Source organism: Pteropus medius, unplaced genomic scaffold (genome assembly GCF_902729225.1).
Source record: "Pteropus medius unplaced genomic scaffold, Ma_sr-lr_union100, whole genome shotgun sequence".
Classification (NCBI taxonomy): domain Eukaryota; kingdom Metazoa; phylum Chordata; class Mammalia; order Chiroptera; family Pteropodidae; genus Pteropus; species Pteropus medius.
Window position 1 is genome coordinate 59,350,335 of NW_024349800.1, and position 21,698 is coordinate 59,372,032.

Consider the following 21,698-nt stretch of genomic DNA (forward strand, 5'->3'; position numbering starts at 1 on the left):
TGAAAGATCCCTCCTACGCAGAAGCACCGCGGAGACTTCCTATCGGCTCTTCTTCTATGGAAGATGAACAGAGGCCCTGTCCTCAAACGCTACATCGCTATGAAGATTTAAACGAAAAGCAAAGAGGCCAGTTAGAATACAAGCTAAACAAAAGAAAGCTAAGAGGGACACAGAAATCCAGAGAAAAAGACCAAATGACAGAATGATACAAAGGAACAGAGACGAGAGAGAGAGAGAGAGAGAGAGAGAGAGAGAGAGAGAGAGAGAGACAAAGTACAAATCGAGAGACCTTGACTATTTTCACATTGAGCATGCTTTCTTCCCATAATCACAGTTACTTCATATCCTCCCCAAGTTGGCATGTTTCTCCTGGGAAGATAAATGCTTTTTGGCAAGCTCACCGCATGCGAGCCAAAGCAGGAAGCCCGAGTCATCATCGCATTATGCAATCCTGCGTCCGGCCCATAATTGCCTATGTGACATGCTAGCCTCCCACATTCCTGAGATTTGTCTAGAACAGCCAGAAGATTAGATTAGTGTGTGTTTTCAGCTAGCCGCCACCACTCAGCTGGTGTGTCTCCCGTCAGCAGAATCAGGGGCAGGGAGCCTTCTGTCAGCTGAAGCTCTCCGGTGTTTCACTGCCTGTCAAGGATGTCCATCCCTAGGGCAGAAGGGGCAGAAGGAGGGACAGAACTTCCGAGAAGATCCGCTTCATTCTGAGCCCCCATCACCAAAACGTGTCCATGAGCACAAAGCAATGAACAATAAGAAAAATCCAGGTAAACAAATTGTTTTTCTGGCTTGAGAATATACGGACAATACCACGCCGTACACAGAGCACAAGTGAAGGTTTAGGAATTGGGATCTAGCTCTTTGTCTGTTAGCTCTGTGATTAGAGATGGAGATGTTTCTTCACTTTTCGCTCTCTTCGTATGTAAATTACGCACAATAATAACCACTTTGTCAGGTTACTGTAATGATTAAATGAGATGAGGTGCATAAAACCCCTCAGAACCACGTGTGCCTACCAATACCTGCGAGTGCCCTGTACCTTTGTTAGTCAAGCATTGCCTCGGTGCATTCATTTGCATATCTGTGCTCCACGGCACCTGTCACGGCACTCAGCACGGTGTGTTGTCATTGTGTGTAATTGCGCGAGCTTCTCTAAGGTGACCACGAGGTCGTGTGCTGTCATCCTGGAGCCTGTCAGAGGGCTTGGTACCCAGGCGATCAGTATGTCAATGTTAAATGTTGAAGGAAGAAAAGAAAAAAAAGGAGCAAGGGAGAATGAAACCAGATGAGAAGAAGGAAGGAAGGAAGGAAGGAAAAGAGAGAGAGAGAGAGAAGAAAGGAGAGAGAAGAGATGATTTAATGGCCAGAGTAGGGGGAGGGTACATGTCTTAACCTTCAACGCTGTTTTTCCCACTCCCTGTGATCCACCACTCTAACCAGCCGTGACGTCACTGAGCACACCTGTCGTTCTGCTTCGGCCTCACGTGTCATCCTTATGGTCCCCAAGGACTATCCTTCGTCCTCACCACTCGCTATACAATCTCTATCTTTCGGGATTTAGCGCTGTTGCTTCTTTGGGTGAGTCTTTCTTGGCCCCTGTAGGCTACACAACAACCAATGTCAATGATTCTATTTCTCTACCTATTTCATGGCCAAGCCACCTCGGCCCAGGACACCGTCCTGCGAGTCCCACAGCTAGCGCTCCTAAAAAACACTCTTGGTGTGACCTGTCCTCTTCGGTCTTGTGAGCAGGTGTTTGTGTCTCCAGTAGTTCATAGAGCACGGGCCTCTGGTAGCCGTCAGGCTGTCCCGATGTTGGCCCGCGGCAGACAGACTTCTCCGTCAGTGTGATGAGCAGTTAGCACCTGCCCTGAGAAGCAGTGCTGCGGGACATGCCGTGACCAAGACGGGAAGTTTTCGATGCTACCTGACCGTTAGAGCCAGCACTGTGCGTGCCTCAGCCTCGGCCTCAGGAAACAGCATTTCTGCCGTAGCTCTGTGTACCTGTGTGCCGGGGACTCTATCATGATGCCAAACTAGGTGGCTTAAGACAACGCGACTTACTGTCTTACAGTTCTGGAGGCCGGAAGTCGGAGTCACGGTATCAATGGGACCACGCGCTCTCTGAAAACTTAGGGGAATCTGACCTGGCCTCCTCCTGGATTCTGGTGGTTTTCTAGAAATCTTCGGCACTCTTGGGCCTGTAGATACATTGCTTTGGTCTTCCGTCTTCCTGAGGCATTTTCCCTGTGTGTTTGCATCTTCTCATGAATCTTTTCTTATAAAGACAGCAGTCACAGCAGATTAGGAGCCCACCCTACTCTACTCTCGCGCGACTTCATGTTAACTAATTGCATCTGTAACAGATGCAATGGGACCTATTTTCAAATGAGGTCCCATTCTGAGACACCGGGACTTAGGACTTCATCATGTGAGTTCTGGGTGGACACAGTCCAACCAATAACAAATTGCTTTGTACGGCCGAGCCAGGCGAGCCAGGAGGTAGGGAAGTAGCCGTCAGAGCAAGAAGAAAGGCAGCGGGGGTGAGTGAGGTCAGCCAGACCGAGAAATTCCAGTAAGTGGTTTTTAGGGCTCGTTTTCATTGGCTTCCGGCTTAGTGGGGAGGCCCGATCCAAAGTCACGGAGTGAGAGCACACGTGTAGCGTTTTATAATAAGCAAACGCCTGTCAAGGAACCTCTTAGAATGACACAGTCTGACCTTGACCACCTGGCAGTGTCAGGTGACTATGAAAACGGCTCAGAGCCGCCAGAAGAGGGTGAGTGAGGGAGGAGAGCCGAAGGAGGGCTGACGATGAACTCTCCTGAGCCCTGAGGTCGGAGGGAATGAAGAAGATTGTCTTACAGGTATGGTCAATTTGGAAAATTGAATGGACTCGACCTCTCTGTAAAAGAAAAATAATTTATGAATTACCCTGCCTGTAGAGTCTCACCTTACCGAGTCCTGCAATTTGCAAATTAACTATTGGCCCAACTCCGTCTATTGAAGGGATAATGAGTATCAGGGAGAACCAGGCCTCTGAAGCTGGCTGACAAGTCAGGATGATTACGAGTGACTCACAGGCTTTGCGCCAGCAGAGGCCTCAATCAGCCCCAGGCATTCTCAAGGGCAGCTTGGCGGCACGGCCATGGGGCTCCGATGGGACCAGCAGGGGAGAGGGTCGTGAGGAAAACGGGCAGGAGGGGCACGGGGTCCACCGGGCCAGCTCAGCGCACGTGAGCGTGTAAAGGGCGCCCGTGCCATGCTCTCCGAGCAGCGAGAGACCCAGTCAAAGGCCTGTAAAGCGTGTGCCTTTAACAGCCTTGCCCGAGGCCAGGAGGCTGGGCCAGAGCACACGGCCCTTCAGTCTCACTTCTGTGTTCAAAGCACTCGGGGACATCGGGTTTCTCCCAAAAGTGAGATATTTTATGGACTAAGTAGGTCGTTGACAATGAACTGCTGAGGACCTGGAGAAACTGCCGCTAGCAAAAGAAAACATGACGACGCCCTTTTCCTTTCTCTGCTGAGACCGCTCAGGTAGGGACAAAAGAGGAGACTGTCCTCAAACAAAGCATAACCAACGACTGCCACTAAAATTCCCATCAGTGGATAGAAGCTGGTATCCTGCGTGTATCGTGGTGATGCATTAACCAGAGTCACCACTGACGGAGCCCTCGGATGTGTCAGTTACTTACCCGGTGTTTTACAGACAGGCTTCTTAAAGGTTGACATTATTACCTTCAATTTTTACTTGTTTTAAACATGAGGACCCTGGGACATGTGCTTGTGACATAACATTCCCAAAGCAACACTCAGTACCACTGCCAGAACTGGGGTTCAGACCCGCTTCTCGATCACCCCCAGCCTCGGGGCCCGATAGAGGGAGCAGGACTTTGAATTCTGCTGGACGTGGATTTGAAGAGGCCTTCACACACAGCACGTGATCAGCACACACTCGCTGAAGACGGAATGACCCCACTTGCAGACAGGTAGCAGTCTGCATTTCTGGGCCGTTTCCAGCAGGATGGCTTAGGAGGGACACATGCCCACCTGCTTCCTGGAACACCCCGGGCAGATGGCTTTCGACACCTTTCATGGGGCCGTCCCGGCTCAGGACGCGGCCCCACTCGGACTCAGCAACGGCTGCTGAATCCGGAGCTCAAATTCATGTAATTATCATCGTTAACACATGAGCTTCGCACTCCCACGGCATTTGCCGTCTTCAAAGGGCTTCGTGAGCATTAACTAATTAATCTGGGTGCCGAACTGCGCCAAGCCCCAGAGGGCTTAAACTGCTTATGCAGGCCTGGGATGCTCTCTCTTGATGGCAGCGAGCACGGCGGGCACTGAGCTAACCGTCACCTGGGTGCCCAGCGGTGGAGCGCGTCCCCACAGCTCCACGGCGGACACTGAGGAGTCCTGAGTCCTGGTCTTGCAGACGAAGGCTGCACTTGGACTGCGAAAGAGAAGAAGCTGAAGGTGTTAGAGAAGCGAGCGACACACTGGTAGCCAGCGAGCACACAGTGCTTGACAATCAAAAATACAGCTCCGCGTGCATTTATTTTTTTTCCGAATGGCTCGCATTCAAACTTCCGTTTCACAAAGGAAGAAACGGACTCAGAGGGGTAAAGTGACTATAGGGCCGAGCCCGATTTCCTAAATCCCCAAGCAATACTTTTGCCAAGTAGAATAACTGTAATAATGTACGTAACTCACAGCCTGATGTACAAGCGAGGTATAAGAAGTAGACGTAACTGATATGCTAGAGAAATTCAGAGGCGAGAGATAAAAGTTCTCTTCTGCAGGTGAGGAAGACGAGCTTGGAGATCAAATTCGTGTTGCTCCTTATTTACTGACTTTAATAAGTTCATTGAGGCATTTTTCACATAAGTAAACTGCTTGTGACTAAACTATACAATTCAGTAAGTTTTGATGATGCACGGCGGCACCACCATCACAAAAATAACACATCCATCACTTCTCCCCTGAACCCCTTACCAGGTAGCTACTGATCTATTCCATATCACTAAGATTAGTTTGCATTTTCTAGAACAGAATAAATTTGGAATCATATAGCATGTCTGTCTGGCTTCTTTCATTCTCACGATTATTTTGAAATTCATCCATGTTGCTATGTGTATCAACAGCTCATTTCCTATTATTGCTAAATAGGATGACATTGCATGAATATACCAGAACTCAAGTAGCCATTCACCTCTTGATGGACATTGGGTTGTTTCTGGTCTGGGGCTTATTAGAAACAACGTTGTGATGAGTATTTATGTACAAGTTTCTGTATGGATATATGCTCTCCTTTTTCTTGGGAAAATAACCTAGGAGTAGAATGGTTGGGTCGTATGGTAAGAGAATGATAATTCTAGAAACAAAGGGATTTGCAAAGTGGTTGTACCATTTTACATTCTCGCCAGCAGAGTGTGAGAGTTCCCATTTGTTCACATCTTCACCAGCTCTTGGTAGAGTCCCTCTTCTTAATTTTGACATTCTAATAAGTGTATAGCAGTAACACATTGTAATTTGAATTTGCATTTTTCTAATAGCTAAAGATTTGAACATTTTCGAGGAGCGTATTTGCTATCCACATATGTTGACCATCTATCTGTGGCCAAACTCTGACCATTTTTAAAAATGGGATGTTTTCTTGTTAGAGTTTTGATATACATATATATTCTTGATATCACACACACGCGCGCATGCACACACACACACTCACGCACACGCACACACACACATATGCATAGTCTAGATGTAAGTCTGTTGGCAGATATGTGATTTCCTAATATTTTCTTCCAGCCTACAGTTTATCTCTTCATTACCTTAAAAGTATCTTTCAAAGAATACAAGCTCTTAGTTTTGGTGAAGTCTAAGTTAATAATTTTTTTTTGTTTTATGTATCACGCCTGTAATGTGTATCGGAGAAATCTTTGCTAAACCTAAGATTATGAAGGTTTTATTCTATGTGTACTTATGAAAGTGTTATAGTTTTTTATTTTACATTTATGTCTATGATCTATTTGTAGCTGTTTTTGTATATGGTATGAGGGGTGGATCCAAGTTCATTTTTCTATGTGTAGATATAAAGTCTGTTCAGTACCATTGGTTAAAAAGACTCCTTTCTCCACTGAACTGCCTTTGCATCTTTGTCAAAAATTAATTAACTGCGCCTCTATTTCTGAATTCTATTATGTTAATTTGATCTGTTTATCTGTCAACACCAATATTACATTACCTCGATTACTATAGCTTATAATAATTCTTGGAATTAATATAAGTCCTCCAGCTTTATTTTTCAAACTTGTTTGGCTAATCTAGATACTTTGCATTTCCAGATGAACTTTTGAATCTTTTCGTCAATTTCTATTTTTAAAAAAGCATGCTGGAATTTTGATTGAAATTTCATTGAATCTCAGTACCAGTATGGGAAAAATTTGCATCTTAATAATAGTGAGTGATGTCTTCCAGGAACATAGGATATGTTGTCATTTATATTTCTTCTTTAGTTTCCTTATGTAATATTTTGTTTTCCATATATAGGTCATGCACGTTGTTTGACAGATTTTTTCCTATGTATTTTATATTATTTGATGCTGTAGTAAGTAGAACTGATGAGAGCAAAGGTCCTTTCTCTGTTCCTAGTCTTAGAGAGAAGACAATCTTTCACCATTAACTATCATGCTAGCTGTAGGTTTTTTATATTGCCCTGTATCAAGTTGAAAAGTTCCCTTCTATTCCTAGCTTGCTGAAAGTTTTTATCAGAAATGGATGTTGAATTTTGTCTAATGTTTCTTCTGCATCTAGGGAAAGAAGGTTGTTTGTTTGTTTTGTCTGTTAATAAGGTGAGTGCTTTGGACTGAATGTTTGTGGCCTTTGCAAAATTCGTATGTTGAAATTCTGATCTTCATTGTGATGGTGTTAGGAGGTAGGACTTTTGTAAGGTAATATACCATCTAGCAAGAGCCAATTGTTAAATATTCAGGAACTTTGCAAGCTAATTCTTAAACACAGTTATTATCAAATATTAAATTATATAAACTTACAATTAAATTATATTAAAAATAAATACTCAAAACTCATCATTTCATAATTATTGTACATGCTGTCATTATTTATGATCTTGAGGTTATTTATGTCTTTCATAACCATATCTTGGAAATTCTATATAATGATGTGCTACTGAGAATCTCTTGCCAACGCAACATTCAGTGATGTGGCATTTGTAGATTAAAGGCAACCATAGTGTCTATATTTACACCAAATTGGCAAATATTCTAATATAGGTCTTGATTTATTGTTGATATCTAGGATTAAGAAAATTATGGAGAAAATCTTAATGCTGATTAAATTTAGATGAGTATCATGCCTATAGCTGAAACACTATAAATAAACATTGTGAGTATTATATTCTTTCAGCATTTGAAAACAATTATCCAGTTCGACAAAGAAGTTGTTCACATCATTGACAAATGAGTGAAGTTCAGACATTCTTCTTTGTTATTTCACTTTGATCCTACTTGTTAAGATAAATTAAAATATCAACTAACATTCGGGTTGGAACTATAAATGTCTGTCAATTGATACTATGTTTTGTCTGTGGATTCAAGAGGTTGGCAAAAATCAACAAAAACATTCTGCGAGAAGCAATTGCCTGTGTAGGATTTATAGTAAAGAGTATTAAATATTTTATTATTTGTAAATTATATACTACATATAATTTGTATCAACAAAATTAGGTATATATTTTACAGAGAGCCAGTTGTTAAATGTTTACCAGCATACCACTGTCTCCAATTCTAATCTTTATGAGCCAATATTTGTGCACAGACCTTGCCTTTTCCATATTCTGTGGTGATTTGAAGAATCTGTGATCTTTCAGAGAACAAAAGATTGCACAACAAAGAGTTAAAGTTATTGTGTTTTTCTGGCTAATATTTTTCTAAACTAATGCCGTTACACTAAATTATTGTCTGAGAAGAACTAGCGAGACTGACCAGACCAGGGTCATTTCACAAGGAAAGCAAGAACCCCTGAATTATGGGGCTCATTCATTCACAAAGTGATTACCGACCTTCTAATTACCACTATGCCCTGAGCATATCTAGAAGTAAGGACCATGGGGTTTTGCATTCTGTTTACTGTCAGACATCCATCATCGCTTCAAAAATAATGACCGACACGCACGAAACGCTAGAACCTTAGCAAGCTTCGTGGTTAAAGGACCACAGTGATCCTTGATTTATACTCATTTCTTGAAATTTTGTTTGCTGCTGAAGCAGCAAAATCATTTTTTTTTTTTTTTACTTTCAAATGTGAAAAAAAAAATGTGTTGCTCTGGATTTCAACTGTCATTTAAAAATGAAAATCCCGTGCCCATACATGCAGAGTGAGGGGGAGAGAGCTCAAGGACTTCAGCAGGGAGCAAGCCGGCTGTGCCCTTCCTGCAGGCAGAGAATTCTTAAGACATCAAAAGAATGAGAGAAGATAGAACCCTGGGGAATTGTCTCAAATCGGAGCCTTACTTGGGAAAGTACCTCGGCAGATTACTCTTCTCTGGGCTCACCACAGTTCTGTAAATAACCTTTAATATCATCTCTTATAAAATTTAACAGACGCTTCTCCTAGAACTGAAATTCACATGCTGAAATAGGAGTGGGCTTTGGCGGTTTCTTGGTCTGGTTGATGGTTGTTTTTTTATTAGTTTTCCCTTATACTTTGTGGGACTCTGAGATCTATTTTAACATCTTGCAATGGTTAAACTACCTCTTACTACATAATAGATGATTCGAGGAGTTATTTATCCTATCTGAGTCATATTCTTCTTAATATTAAAACAGAAATAAGAAAAAAAATACACCTGAGGGGTTTTATACAAGTGTCTGGCCCGAGGCTCACCACAAAGTAGATTCTTAAAAGAATTTTCCTGTCTACTTTCTTCCTTCCTCTTTGCCTCCTAGCCTGCCTGTTCACCCTCCTTCCTTAATTTCTTCCTTCCTTCCTTCCCAAGTTCTTTAATATATAAATTATTATGACTGCAGTAATCACTACAAGCTTTTTCAGGTCAAGTTTCATTGTGTTCCCATAAGTAATACGTGCCTGCATTGTGAGCTGACCGCTGGCAAGAACATCACATTGTGGGACAGTGGCCAGCAGGGAAGCTAGGGCAGAGAGGGCGGGCAGCTCCTGGAACCCCACCCTCCACTGAGATGAGGTACAGGAGCGGGAGGGGACAGGAAAGCTGAATCGAGCTCCAAATTTGTGAAGGAAGTGACAGTAGCCAGGACAAACACGGTGTCTCAAAAAATTCAGCCAACAGAACAGGGAACATCAAACATGCCTCACCTGTACTAGGCCTGAAGAGCAAGACCTGCATCAGACCTGCTCCCTGTCCTCAAGGAGATCACGGTTGGGAGAAGACAGACACGTAAATAATTCTCACACACGAAGTAAACAGCATTAACCCAGATAGAGGCATTTGGCGTTGGCCCCGAGTAGGGCACTTTGTAGTGAATACTGTGGCAGGTAAAACATGGAAATCTAAGACAACTCATTGGCCTTCGAGTGTGGCGACTGTGAGTTTAGGAGCAAGTGATACTCAACAACCTAGGTATGAGATCAGGCAAGAGATGATCTTGTAGCCCCAGATATAGCACTTTTAATGAAAAATCACAAAATCTGGCAAGAGAAATCATAATAATAGCAGCAACAGCAATAATAGTTATGGATAGGACTTAAATAATACCTACATTGCAGCAAGCACTATTCTAGCACTAGTCTGAGTAATTTTGTTCAGCATCCCTGATGCTCACAGCAAATGCATGAATAGTCTATTATTTCTACTGTGTGTAGATGGAGAAACAGAGACTTAGAAAGGAAAAGCAAAGTATAACGTAGCTTACACAGCTCATCAGTGACAAAACTGAAAATCATCATCGATTTTGCCTGTCTCTGCAGTCACTTTTCTGTCTCTGAGTATTTCTGTAGCTGAATCTATAGAGATCAGGGGATTATGGAGAACAGCTTCATATAGAGACAAAGGGGGAAAAAACCTGAGGAACAGAAATAAAGTCAATGTTAAAATTAGTTTGGTTTTCCAGGTTAAATGTGGAAACCCAGTGTTTAGAGAATGTTCCACAGCCAGGTTGACTGCATCTGCTGTGCATAAAAGTTGGATTCATTAAGTCCTGCCCACACTATCCCCACCCCACTCCCAAGAGATTAGTATTGTCCAAAGAGTTTCTCCCTTGTTGAAAAAGGGACGTGGGACAGTGAGTGATGCCAGGCCTTCCAAAATGCCCACATCACTCCTTGGGAAAATCACAGACGGCTGCTATGTCTACGAGTCGATTTTTCATATCCAAAGGCCTTCTCAGAGACATACCGGCTTGGCTTGAGTAGCTGAGAGCACATCGTGTACGTATTTTTAGCATTCTTTGATGTTTTCAGATGAGCACAGCTCTGAAATAGAAAGGCTGACCCATTTCAGTGACATTTTCTCAAGGATGTCTCAACGGTGTGTTTGTCTCTCCTTCAGCCCAGATAGAGCCCCAGTGTCCTGAATTAAAGGAGATGAAAGGAAGGGCAGCGTTGGAACTTGCTGTAATAATACGTCATCCGTACACTCATACTTGCCACCAGAGGAGTCTCGCTCACCTTTAAAGTGTCAAAATCCACGGAGAGCACGTTGATCTGTGTGCTTCACGTCTTCAAGGGCACACGTCCCACCCCGGAGGGAAGAGAACGCGGGGTACCTGGTGAAGCACAGGGAGCCGGAAGCACCCTAATGATGAGAATTTCTCACGTGTCATTTGCATTTTGTTCTTGACAAGTGAGGGGCAGACACAGAGGGCGGAGTCATCGCCAAGCCTGGGGAGCAGGGACTAGGCAGAGCCTCCTTCTCCTACAGCATTTGTGGATCAGAGAGCTATATGGTGAGACCTTAACGTCCAGACTTCCTTATATACGAACCACACAGTTCCGTTTTACTTTCCTTCTAGGTTTTTTTGTTTTTTTGTTTTTTTATCTTGCAATAGAAAATAGAGTGTAAATATGTGAATATTTCTCAGTATCTCCAGGGAAGATTTGAAGTGTGTGACTTACCTGCCCTAAAGGAAAATTGATCATAGCAAAAAAACAAAAACAAACAAACAAAACCTAGTCTTGAGTTTGCTGGTGATTCTTATCTGCTTCTGTTCAAGGCTCTGGGAGTTCGTTCACCAGTGGGCACTATGCCCCTGGCAGACAGCCAGTTGGGTGTATGAATGGCTTCTTCTTCTCTTCCTTGTATATTCTATATGAGGGACTCTCTGAGCTTTCCTGTTTGTTTGGGGCCACACTGGATTACTCTTGCTGGGTCTGATGTTCTCATGATATTTCCAGATAGTTCTGAGTCTCCCTCTGCTCGGAGTTGTACCCCCCCATACACACACACAAACACAGGATTCTTGCTTCCCACCCCCAGACCCAAACTGTTTGAATTTCCATGCCCTCAGTGGGACCAGATGCTTAACTGTAAGCCCTTGGCAAGGCGGTGGAGGAAACATTGATTTGCCTCAACCTTCTAGCACTTAGTCTTGTGTGCCATCCAGTCACACATTTTAAGCCACTCTTTGGAGCCCGCCAAACTCAGAAGGCCCAATAAATAACTCACCGAACTTCGCACAGCCTGGACTAGAAAGTTTATTTCCTTACACAGGGCTACCCTCGACCAGAGTAAGAAGTTCTCCACGGTGCGTTATTCTCTTTGATTGTTTCGGCTCCAAAGCTTTGTCATGCTTTCAGACTCATCAGATAGCTATTGACCATCAGACAGGCGTGTGCAGCACCCCCAAGGTCTGGCTCTCTTGGGTGGTACACACGGTCTATTCTAGCGATTAGAAAGTGCGCACACTTTCTAATCGCTAGAACAATACCGAGTGAGCGTTCACGTCCTCTTGGTGTTAAGTCATTTTCCCACCGTGGTATCACCACGTAGGGGTGGAGCTGGGGTTGTGAAGTGGCTTTTCCTTTACTTTTTCCACTACATCCAGATATTGTTCCAGCACAGGAACACGGCGACTTCCGTCTGTGTAGACTGACTTCATTTCCGGTACCACACTGGAAAGGGAGCCGAGCTGGCCTGGAAACGTGGGCTGGAACCAGAGGGAGGGGTTTATTTACATTTTCTAAAACAAGGATTTGAGGTAGACAATAGATGTGGTAAGTGTTCATTGGAAATCACTTTCTGGCTCAAAAAAAATTAAAATGAATAGAGTAGAATAGAATAGAATAGAATAGAATAGAATAGAATAGAATAGAATAGAATAGAATAGAATAGAATAGAATAGAACGGAGCTGTTAAAAATTATAACCTCAGGATTTGCTGTTATTTATTAAACACGCTTTTGCTCACTCTGTATTTTTCTGCAGCACACTGGCTTCACTGTCATGTCGTTATAAGAGGCACTGGATCTAAGAAAAAGAAAAATCTCATGGGCCGGGAACAAGGAAAAATCTGTGACTATTAAATTTGCTGTACTAATGACTTGAGAGAAATAGTCAAAATCCCCCAAATGGAGAAAATGCCAGCCACAGTCTTTAGAGAGACTTACTGATTAGAGAGCCTTGTACGTTTGGGGCATATCGACCTCAATCCGCACCAGGAGAGACTGTGAGGGCATAAATTCTCTCTGCTGTCCAAAGTCCTCTAAAAGATCTTCAGTATTATGACAGCCCTGTGCCTGGTTTCAAGTGTTTGGCTATTCCCAGCTGACTCTGTGTGCTTGGGTCAGATGGTCCAGCTCTCTGAGCCACAGCTGCCTAGACTAAGACTTTTAGCAACTAGAAAGGTCTCTAGGGATCATGTACTCCAAGTTTCTTATTTTAGATGAGAGGAAACTGCATCTCTTCAAGATGAAATCTAACCAAAGCTCCCACAGCTGTGCTAGAGGCCAGATTTCTCGCTCACACCTCCGTGGCTTTGCTAGTGTACCATGCTGCCATTCAGAAACTTGGCAATGTCCCCATTCATTTTTCTGGGTAAACAGAACAAAAGTTATCCAACCCTTTATAATGGCATCCCGAGCCATAATGATTTCAAGTCTATTTTTGGGTTTTCTTGAAATAAAAGAAGGCCTGGGTGTGCCTCGTAATTTTTTTTTTTTTGGACACAAGGTTAAACCATTATATAAATGAAGGTTCTTTTGAAAAGGACTCTAGAGATACAAAAAAAAATAAAGGGATTTATGGAATGAATCTCACCCTCCAAACACTGTCCCCAGGAGAAAGACTATGAAAGGCTTAATCGGGCTCAGCCTAAGCGGGGGTCGGCAGGGTGTAGCCAAGAAGACACAGATGTAGCTCACAGGAGGCTCCCGGAGCATTTGGGGAAGGCACCACCCATCTGTCTCAGCTCTGCACACTGTCGATACTGGTGCTGGCTCAGCATTGAGGGGGAGAAACCCTTCAGTGGCCACCCACTCTCTCCGTACCCCTCGTGTACATGTCAGCGAGAGGCCTGGGTGCTCAGGTTCCAGGAGTTGAGAGAAGCTGCAGAACAAGAAGCGCCCTTCCGTGCATCGCAGATTAACCCTCCGGTGAGAATCTGGAAACACCTGGGAGCCCTAATTCGCATGCTCCCCTGGACAGTGGAGCAGAAGCTTAGGAAAGGAATGAGCCCGGCATGGCGACACCCATCATGACTTCCGACGGATTCAGGAGGAATCTGAAAGAGCGTCTAAGCCAGTAACCCTTCAGGGTTTAAATCCTCTTTAGAAACAGCCCTGTTTAGAGTTACTAAACTTCCTCTTGCACACCTCCAGTGATGGTAAGATCACTACCTTAAAAATATCCCATGCCATTGCTGTTCAGATATTAATGAGGCAAAGTGGCTCTTTTAATTCCAACTAAACTTGTCTCCACTGAACGTTCATTCATTGATCCTAATCCTTTCTCTGAGGTCAGGCAGGGCATCTAATCCTTTTTCCAGAAGACACTCTTCCCTTTCTACTACTTATGAAAGGAGGGATATGTGTGACTACAGTCATCGACGTGCAAACAATCTACATGAAGTGCCCTTAGTTCTCATTTTTCCATCACTTAAAAGGGTAAATATCCTTAGATAAGTTAATTCCATATCATTCAGCTGTTCAGAAGCAGAGCCTCATCTCTTATTTCATCCTGTCAACTTTGAAGTTATCAAAATATTATAAATTAAACAATTCCAAGGAGAGCTGTGAGATGATTTGTGAGATAGAAGAAAAAGAAAATTAAAGCCCTGAACAGTTAAAAGCCAGATTCCGACCACGCAGCGAGGCTTCACTTCGCCGCCCTGCATTAAAGAGCGTTCTCGGTTGAACACAGGGGTGCGTATATTAGGGGTCGAATTAGTGTGTTCATATTCTTCAGATAAATACCCAGAAGTGGAACAGCTGGATCTCAGTCAAATAAGTCAGATGGGAAGGACAAAAATCGTATGACTTCACTCGCCTGTGGGATATAAAACAAATAAACACAGAGGAGCAAAAGGACAAACAAAACAAAAACAAACTCACAGACACAGACGACAGACGAGTGGTTACCGGGAAGGAAGGGGCGTGGGGGAGGATAAAATTGGTAAAAGGGGTAAAATATATGATGATACCTGGAAACTAGGCCTTTGGTGGTGAGCATGATATAGTGTGCGCAGATAGCAAATAATTTTGTGCACCTGAAACTTACATAATGTTAGAAACCAGTGTTTCTTCAATTAAATTAAAAGAAGAAAGATTTGGATGTTACCACCCCAATAAAGATGCCTTGCAATTGGCATCACCACCCCCTTCTCAACTTTGCTTATTCAGTAGAGGACTCCACAGTGATTACATCTTTTTAGATATAACTTAATAAAGACATGAAAGCAAATTTCTTCTTCCTGAGCAAAAAGTGTATCAAAAAGCTCATGATTTCTCTCTCTCTCTCCTACAAAATAATTAATAATAATAATAATAATAATAATAATAATAATAATAAAGATATTTTAAAACCTGGTGGGGGAAATACTAAAGACAAAGAAGCAGATTTAAAAAAAAAAACCTATTTTCTATTATACAGAAATCATGATTTCCCCCCCGATTTTAAATGAATAGTTAGTACATAATAGACTATAAATTATTCAGATTTGGTGCTAATAAAAAATCTTAATAGTACAAACTATGGCAGCATAAAATAATCTTAAAATTGAAAGCTTGATGTCTTATTAAAGAAACACAACCTTTTATTTGTTTGTTCTATTTTTATGCACATTTAATTTCCACTGAATAATAATAAACTTACCATTCAGAAATAATTTTCCTGGAACACTGACAATTGTATTCTTTTTATATTTAACCCCAAACCCACATTTACAATTTCTCACTGTGCTGTGTGCTTTTTCTGATTTCCTCTTCTTTCTGAATTCTCCAGGAGCATCGAGCTGCCCTCTGTCCATCCCTAACCTGCTTATTTCAGGAGTGAGCATTGTGGCCTGAAATCTCAGATATTCTTGGTGGCTGATAGCTTCTCTCTGGGCATTTTTTCATTACCTAGAGGTCCTGTGGGTTAGGGGTAAGAATAACTTCCTTCAAAACTTTCCACAGTGCCTGTCACAAGATACATATTTAATAAATGCTCATTTAATAGATTCGTTACAACAGAGAGCGAAAGTCTGTGGCATTGTCCCACAGAATTGAGAATCTGTCAGGTAGCACCCATGCTCTTTTCAAAAAAATATCTCCTACCCATCATTTCTGTTTCTTGAGAATCCATCCAATGAATAAAACCATGTCTCTTTTGATATCTTGCTGAGGAACTTTAGTGAATAGACCAAACAAGAGCTCTGGTTAAAACTTAGACAGGATATCAGATGTTCCAAGAATCTCAACACAAAAATAATGCATTGCTAGATTAATTTCGGTGCCTTTATTTACAACATGAGTGTCAATGTGAATTTGATGCAGAACTCTTTGATCAATTGTTCATTCAAAAATAGACTATATCTTGGAATTTCTTTATTTCAAAAATCCCTTTTAAAAAAACCAAGAAAGATTAAATTGCCTTCTTTCAATAGGTTCCCTGATGTTTTACAGTTCAAGCTGATGACTTCCTGCATTTCTACAGTATTTCACTGATTAAAAAAGGTACGAATGATTTCTTTAATTTGTAAATCAGTAATTGTCTCTCTAGGGAGGTCCGGCCTGACAGACTTACACACATGGAGAGTGTTCGTTATCCCAAAGATGACAGGACAAGCGATCTTCTGGTGATCTGTGGGTAATAGATTTCTAAAATAATACCGCAAAGAATACATCATGATGAAATAATGCACCATGCCCATGAATGAAAACAGATGTTATATATAACATTTTTTTCAAATGCACATGCAAAATGTATTACACTAGTTTCACAGACACCCCACGGTTGTTACTAAAGGGTTAATGTAAATAGCAAGAGATGGTCTTGTTTTCGTTGAATGCATACAAATAAAATAAACCTCACGGTTTTCTTGCATTGAATGTCTCGTTACTCAGGCCACAGTCTCTGTTTTCAAGTGGCCATTCGTGTTGTGGCTATTTCAAATTATACCGAGTATGTTAAGGGAAAAAAGAAACAAAAATGTAAAATCAACAACAACACTAAGTACAAATCTCCGAATTCTATGCTAAGGCTGAAATAGATGCTGAGGCAATGCAACCCAGCGTCAACATCTGCTCGACATTTAATGTCAGATATAGTTCATAAAGTGTGAGATATTCTGGAGCATTAAAACCTCCAATCTTTGAATTTCATCTTCCAGGGACAGAAATATCAGTTTGAATTTGTCTCTGTTTTTTATGTTCTCTGTGAAAGGAAGCTATAAAAACCATTAGGTGGGGAAGCAGTTGAAGGAGCCTCGGCCAGCATCTCACGATGGTCTGCCAAGTTGGTTATCAGGGGGCAGAAAATGGGCTCACAGGCCATCTCTTAGAGAGAAAAAAAAAAACATCATTGGACCTCAGAGCTCAATGAGGCCATTCTAAAGGGATCTTCGTGCTTTCTTGGGAAAGCCCATGTTTTATTAAAATCTATCTTCTGTCTACTTCTTGGTGTCATCTCTCGCCCTCCTCTCTATCCCATAATCTACACTCTGGCCACACCGAGTTCCTTGCAGATCCCAGGGTCCCTTATGTCTATGCTGTTACTCAGCTGCATCTCTTAGCTAATTCCTGCTTATTCTTCAGAGCTTGATTTCGGCATCTCTATTGTAGAAAGTTCTTCCTGGCCATTAAGCAGGACTCTGCGACTGTCCTCTATGCTTCTATGGCACGAATTGGAGTAAACAGGGCTAAAAAGATCCCCAGGGGTTTCCTGGGTCCAATTTTTGTTGACCACCAACCCACTAGCAAGGACTAGTCTGTTGGTAGATGTACAAGGCAACAGTAGAATATGTCCCTGTCCTACTACCAGGAAGTACTTTTTCTGAAAAGCCTGAGTTTTATGCCTTTTCTTTAGTTATAGTAAATGGATAGGAAAACCTAAGCCACAGAGATGTCAGAGCCAGTAGTAAGCAGGGATGGCCTGAGAACACCCCTTCGGCCAGAACTAGACCATCATTGGTGGCATTGGCCATCCTCATGGAACTGTAGACTTTGTCTGATTTATTTGTTCAGTCTATATCCAGCCTCTTCTCCAACTTACACATTTGCAACTACATGCAGGAAATGAGAGATCATCAAGAACAAAGATTGCTGCCCTGTCCCTATTCAGTGAAGCTAAACAAATATTTACTTGGTGCAATTGATAACAGAGGCGAGCGAGACTGCTGTGTGGTGGTACCTTGCTATTCAAAGTGTTGTTGCCGGACCAGCCCAATTGGCATCCCTTGTTAGAAACGCAGGATCTCAGGCCTCAGTCCAGATCTACTAGATCAGAATCTGCTTTTTAACAGGATCCTCAGGTGATTCTTATGCACATTGAAAGGAAAGGGACATGAGCAGTCATCACGTTCATGACGCAGCTCCCTGGGAGACAGAGCAGTCCATGGAGGGCTAACAGAGGTCTTTTGTAACCCACGTCTTGCTTTGCCAATACTGGTCATAAATGTCTGCCGTGCTTTCTTTATTCCTAAAGCATGTTTTATTTTGACTACTGATACTAGATGTTTCTATAGCTATCTGGGCCTCTCCACTGACTCCTGACTGATCTGTAACAGGTAGATAGATGACACATATTAGCAACTAAATGTCTTCATACGAATTGGCCTATAGAAAAGTAATAAGGTGAGCACGATGACGGTGACCCAGTCTTCAAAAGTGCTGGGGCAATCCGTTTGTTGCGTGGATAAATAGATGTTACGATCTAAGTTGGTTGGCAGGTAACATTCTAGCTGGCACTGAAAAATCTGTAGTTGACATACTCCTCTCCTACTTACTCAAACTGAGCTCCTCGGCCTTGCCCTGGAATGTCCTCCCGGCCCTCTCGTCCCACAGCTTCTGCCTCCCCCATCACCCGTAGCCTGATCATTACTTCAAAATGTACAACACATTGGTCTGGCTCACGCTGAGACTTTTGCCTCACAAAACGGCCCCAATTCTCTCACTGGGCGGTTTGGCCAAGTCTGCCATTTTGCAAGCAAACCCTTTTCCCATTCGTTCTATGACCTCGATCTCAGTTTCTTCAATTTCAAATGTTTTCCAAGTAAATAACAATCTGTTTCCTTCGGAGCTCTTCCAGTTTGGTGAGAACCCCTCTTAGTCCCTGTGTGACTCTCCTGCTTAGGAAGATGGCAAGCACCACCGATTCGGCTTTCTCACTCGCTGGTTGTTGGAATGAGGTACCACGGTAGTAAGTGACTTGTTGCCTGTGGTCAGCACCGGGGTTGGGGGGGCAGCGTAATGGGTCAAACAAAAGCATGGAAAAGATGCAAAGGCTGGACATGCTCTCAAGGCAGTGACAAGCCCTCCAAGACAGCAGCAGCAGACATACAAAGAGAGTCCAGATGGCACCCAAGACAGCATCATTCCTGCGGGCTGGTGGTTAGAGAAGACGTCCCACAGGAAGGGACTGGAAATAATAAGACTTTAATGACTTATTATGAGTTTATATATAAAACTGGCTGCTCTGTGGCAAAAATAGCAGTCAGATAAATCGATTTTTTTAATTTTTTTTTTTTTTTTTATGGAAAATGTAACTAAAACAGATGATTCCCTTCCTGGAGATTGAATTTCTCCCAATTAAGATGGTTATTTCCATGTTGGGGTGTGGGGAGTTTTTCTTTCTAGATTAATGAGTAAAGCAAAATATAATAAGCAGGAAGGAGCCTACTCCCGGAAAAATAATTGAATGTAAACATAATTAACGAAACCTAAAAGTTACTGTCCAGAGTTTCCTTCTTCAACTCCGACCAAGGATCTTTTCCACTCGCCCACCCCTGGAGGTCATGTTCATCCTCTGTTGCTTTCCAAGAGCAGAATCTTGCCTCTTTCACCTCTTCGTCTCTCATGAATAATTTCCTCCTTGCAAGAAAACCATGCCAAAAAACCTTCATTGTTTCCATGACTTTGCTTCTTCGTATTCTATTGTAATTTTTTACTTTACCCTGGGGACTGCAACACCCAATTCCTGAACTGGTTTGTGTTCTTCAATGTGTGAGTGACCACATGATTTTTTAGAAGTTAAAGTTTTCCTTTCGAATCAACAGACCAACACTGGCTGGCTCATACGTCCTCATGAACTCCAGCTGCATTTTACTTGAGATCTATCTGATCAGGTAAAATGCACAGAGATACTGAGCTTTGTCTTTTAGTGAAAGCCAAATACACGTAGGCAGCCATAGGGGCAATTTGATGTAATCTCAGACTTAGACTCTGATTTCAGATGGATCCTGGTTCAAATCCTCAATCCATCAATTACTAACTGTAGGAATTTGGTAAATTACTGGTCTCAGGACCAGTACCTGAACATGTAAATAAGAATAGAACCCACTTAAAGGGTTGTCAGGAAGATTCAATGAGATCATTTTTCTATAAAATGATTAGCAGAGGTTAGAATTTAGAAAACAGTCGATAAAGTGGAAGATTGCTAGGTGATAGATGACATGCAGTAAGACCCTGCACTCCAGTTTTTAAATCAAATAGCTTTAAATCAAATCAGCTTTGTGGCCTTTCACAAGTGGCTCTGATCCTGTTTAACTTACAGAAAATATATAAGACGGGGTGGCTCCATAGTATAGTGGTTAGTACGTCTGCTCTACAAGCAGAAGGTCCTGGGCTCACATACCCCGGGTGGGCCAGAGCATGTGGGAGGAGACACCCCATCTTCAGAGATCCAGTTCTTAAAGAGAGACAACAATATCTGTAGGTCAGGGGTGGAAGTTGCGGGGGTGGGAGGAGGAATCAAAGAGGGGGAAAAAGAAGAAAAGATATAAGAACTATGTATTTTTTTTTTTAAGCTGGAACGAAGCACCTATAGGTTTTACCAAGTATCGGGTGTTTAAACCATGATCTCATTACGTTTCATGATGCGTATTCCTGAGTCATCCAGCAGGAGCTAGGAGAAGATCTCAAAAATGTGTCCAAAATGAAGAGATGAAGTTAGTAATTGTGGGTCATGGGCTACATTAAAGTTTGGAGGAGAAAGCAGTAAAGGCCATAGAAGTATCCCACAGCAAAATGCGAGGCATCGTTTCTTACACTCTGATTAGACAAAGACCACAACTTGGTGTTATGGACTTTCTAATGGCCGAAGACTGAAGAGAAATACAATCAACTATAGAATTTGAAATATCCGTAAGGTAAAAAACAAAATAAATTAAAACAAAAAACAATAGAGCAAATTCACAGAAGAAAAACAGTTGTTTGTTAGTTTTTTGTTTGTTTGTTTGTTTTCTAACAGGAGCTGTAACTGACTTCTTTGTTTGTTCGTTTTGTTTCGCTCTCCTTTTGAGCCTCACTGCTGGGTCAGCACAATGTCACGTGGCACTGTTGGAATTCTGCTGGTCCCTTAAGGTGAAGGGCATCTCAGAGTCTCCCCAGCAGAAGTAAATTATCCTCTGAAAGGAGAGGAGCTTCACTTTCCAGCTGGCGGGCAGCTGGTGTGCATGCTGGGCTGTTTGATGAATGGAGTCATTACATTATCTGTCTCCTGTATTCTAGACCACCCAGCACCTTCTTGGCGTTGTCTGTGGGTGAGAATAATGGCCCTTTTGTTAAGCTCGCCAAAGCAGTGCTTCTGCAGATTGACCCACGGAGGAACTGTTTCTGGGCTGAGCCATTCCTCTCTGAGAGTGTGGCCTCTTTTGAGCATGGGAGTGCTGTCTGGAGACTGGACAAGTTCCTCACTCACCAAAGGCACTCACCGAAAGTTTCGATCCCTACACCACCTCCAGCAGAGCCACCACCAGCAGCATCACCGTCTTCACTGACATCGATACCTCGTACAGAGAACTTTCTCTACAACAGATACTTTACATATATTATCTCAGTTAATTTGATCAACAAGTCTACAAGTTCTAATTCTTATTTTGTATATGAGAAAGCTGAGAACCATAGATAGCATAATTTAATCAAAATTACACAGCAGGAGAGTTGCAGAATAGGGATTCTGACTCCAAAATCTATGCTCTTCTTGGCAGACAATAAGAATACCATAGAAAAATATTGCTGAAGGACCTCAGAAATCAGATATCTCAATATTGTTACTCATT

General features: G+C 42.5%; 2 long non-coding RNA genes across 3 annotated transcripts in view; one reads left to right on the top strand and one right to left on the bottom strand.

The window, feature by feature from the left end:
- The first annotated feature begins 519 nt into the window (after positions 1-519).
- Positions 520-21,698, top strand: part of LOC120621950 (uncharacterized) — a 30,846-nt gene continuing 9,667 nt past the window's right edge. Inside the window, exons 1-3 of one of the 2 annotated variants that reach the window (XR_005658357.1) lie at positions 520-779; positions 10,557-10,953; positions 16,086-16,155. This is a non-coding gene — a long non-coding RNA (uncharacterized LOC120621950). Of the gene's footprint in view, positions 780-10,556; positions 12,221-12,430; positions 14,952-16,085; positions 16,156-21,698 lie in introns of those variants that run through there. The other variant, XR_005658358.1, reaches the window with a different exon arrangement.
- On the bottom strand, positions 10,019-11,757 carry LOC120621951 (uncharacterized). The gene is made up of 3 exons (XR_005658359.1): positions 11,673-11,757; positions 10,676-10,922; positions 10,019-10,577 (listed from the first exon to the last, which is right to left on the bottom strand). It is a non-coding gene; the product is annotated as an uncharacterized LOC120621951 (long non-coding RNA).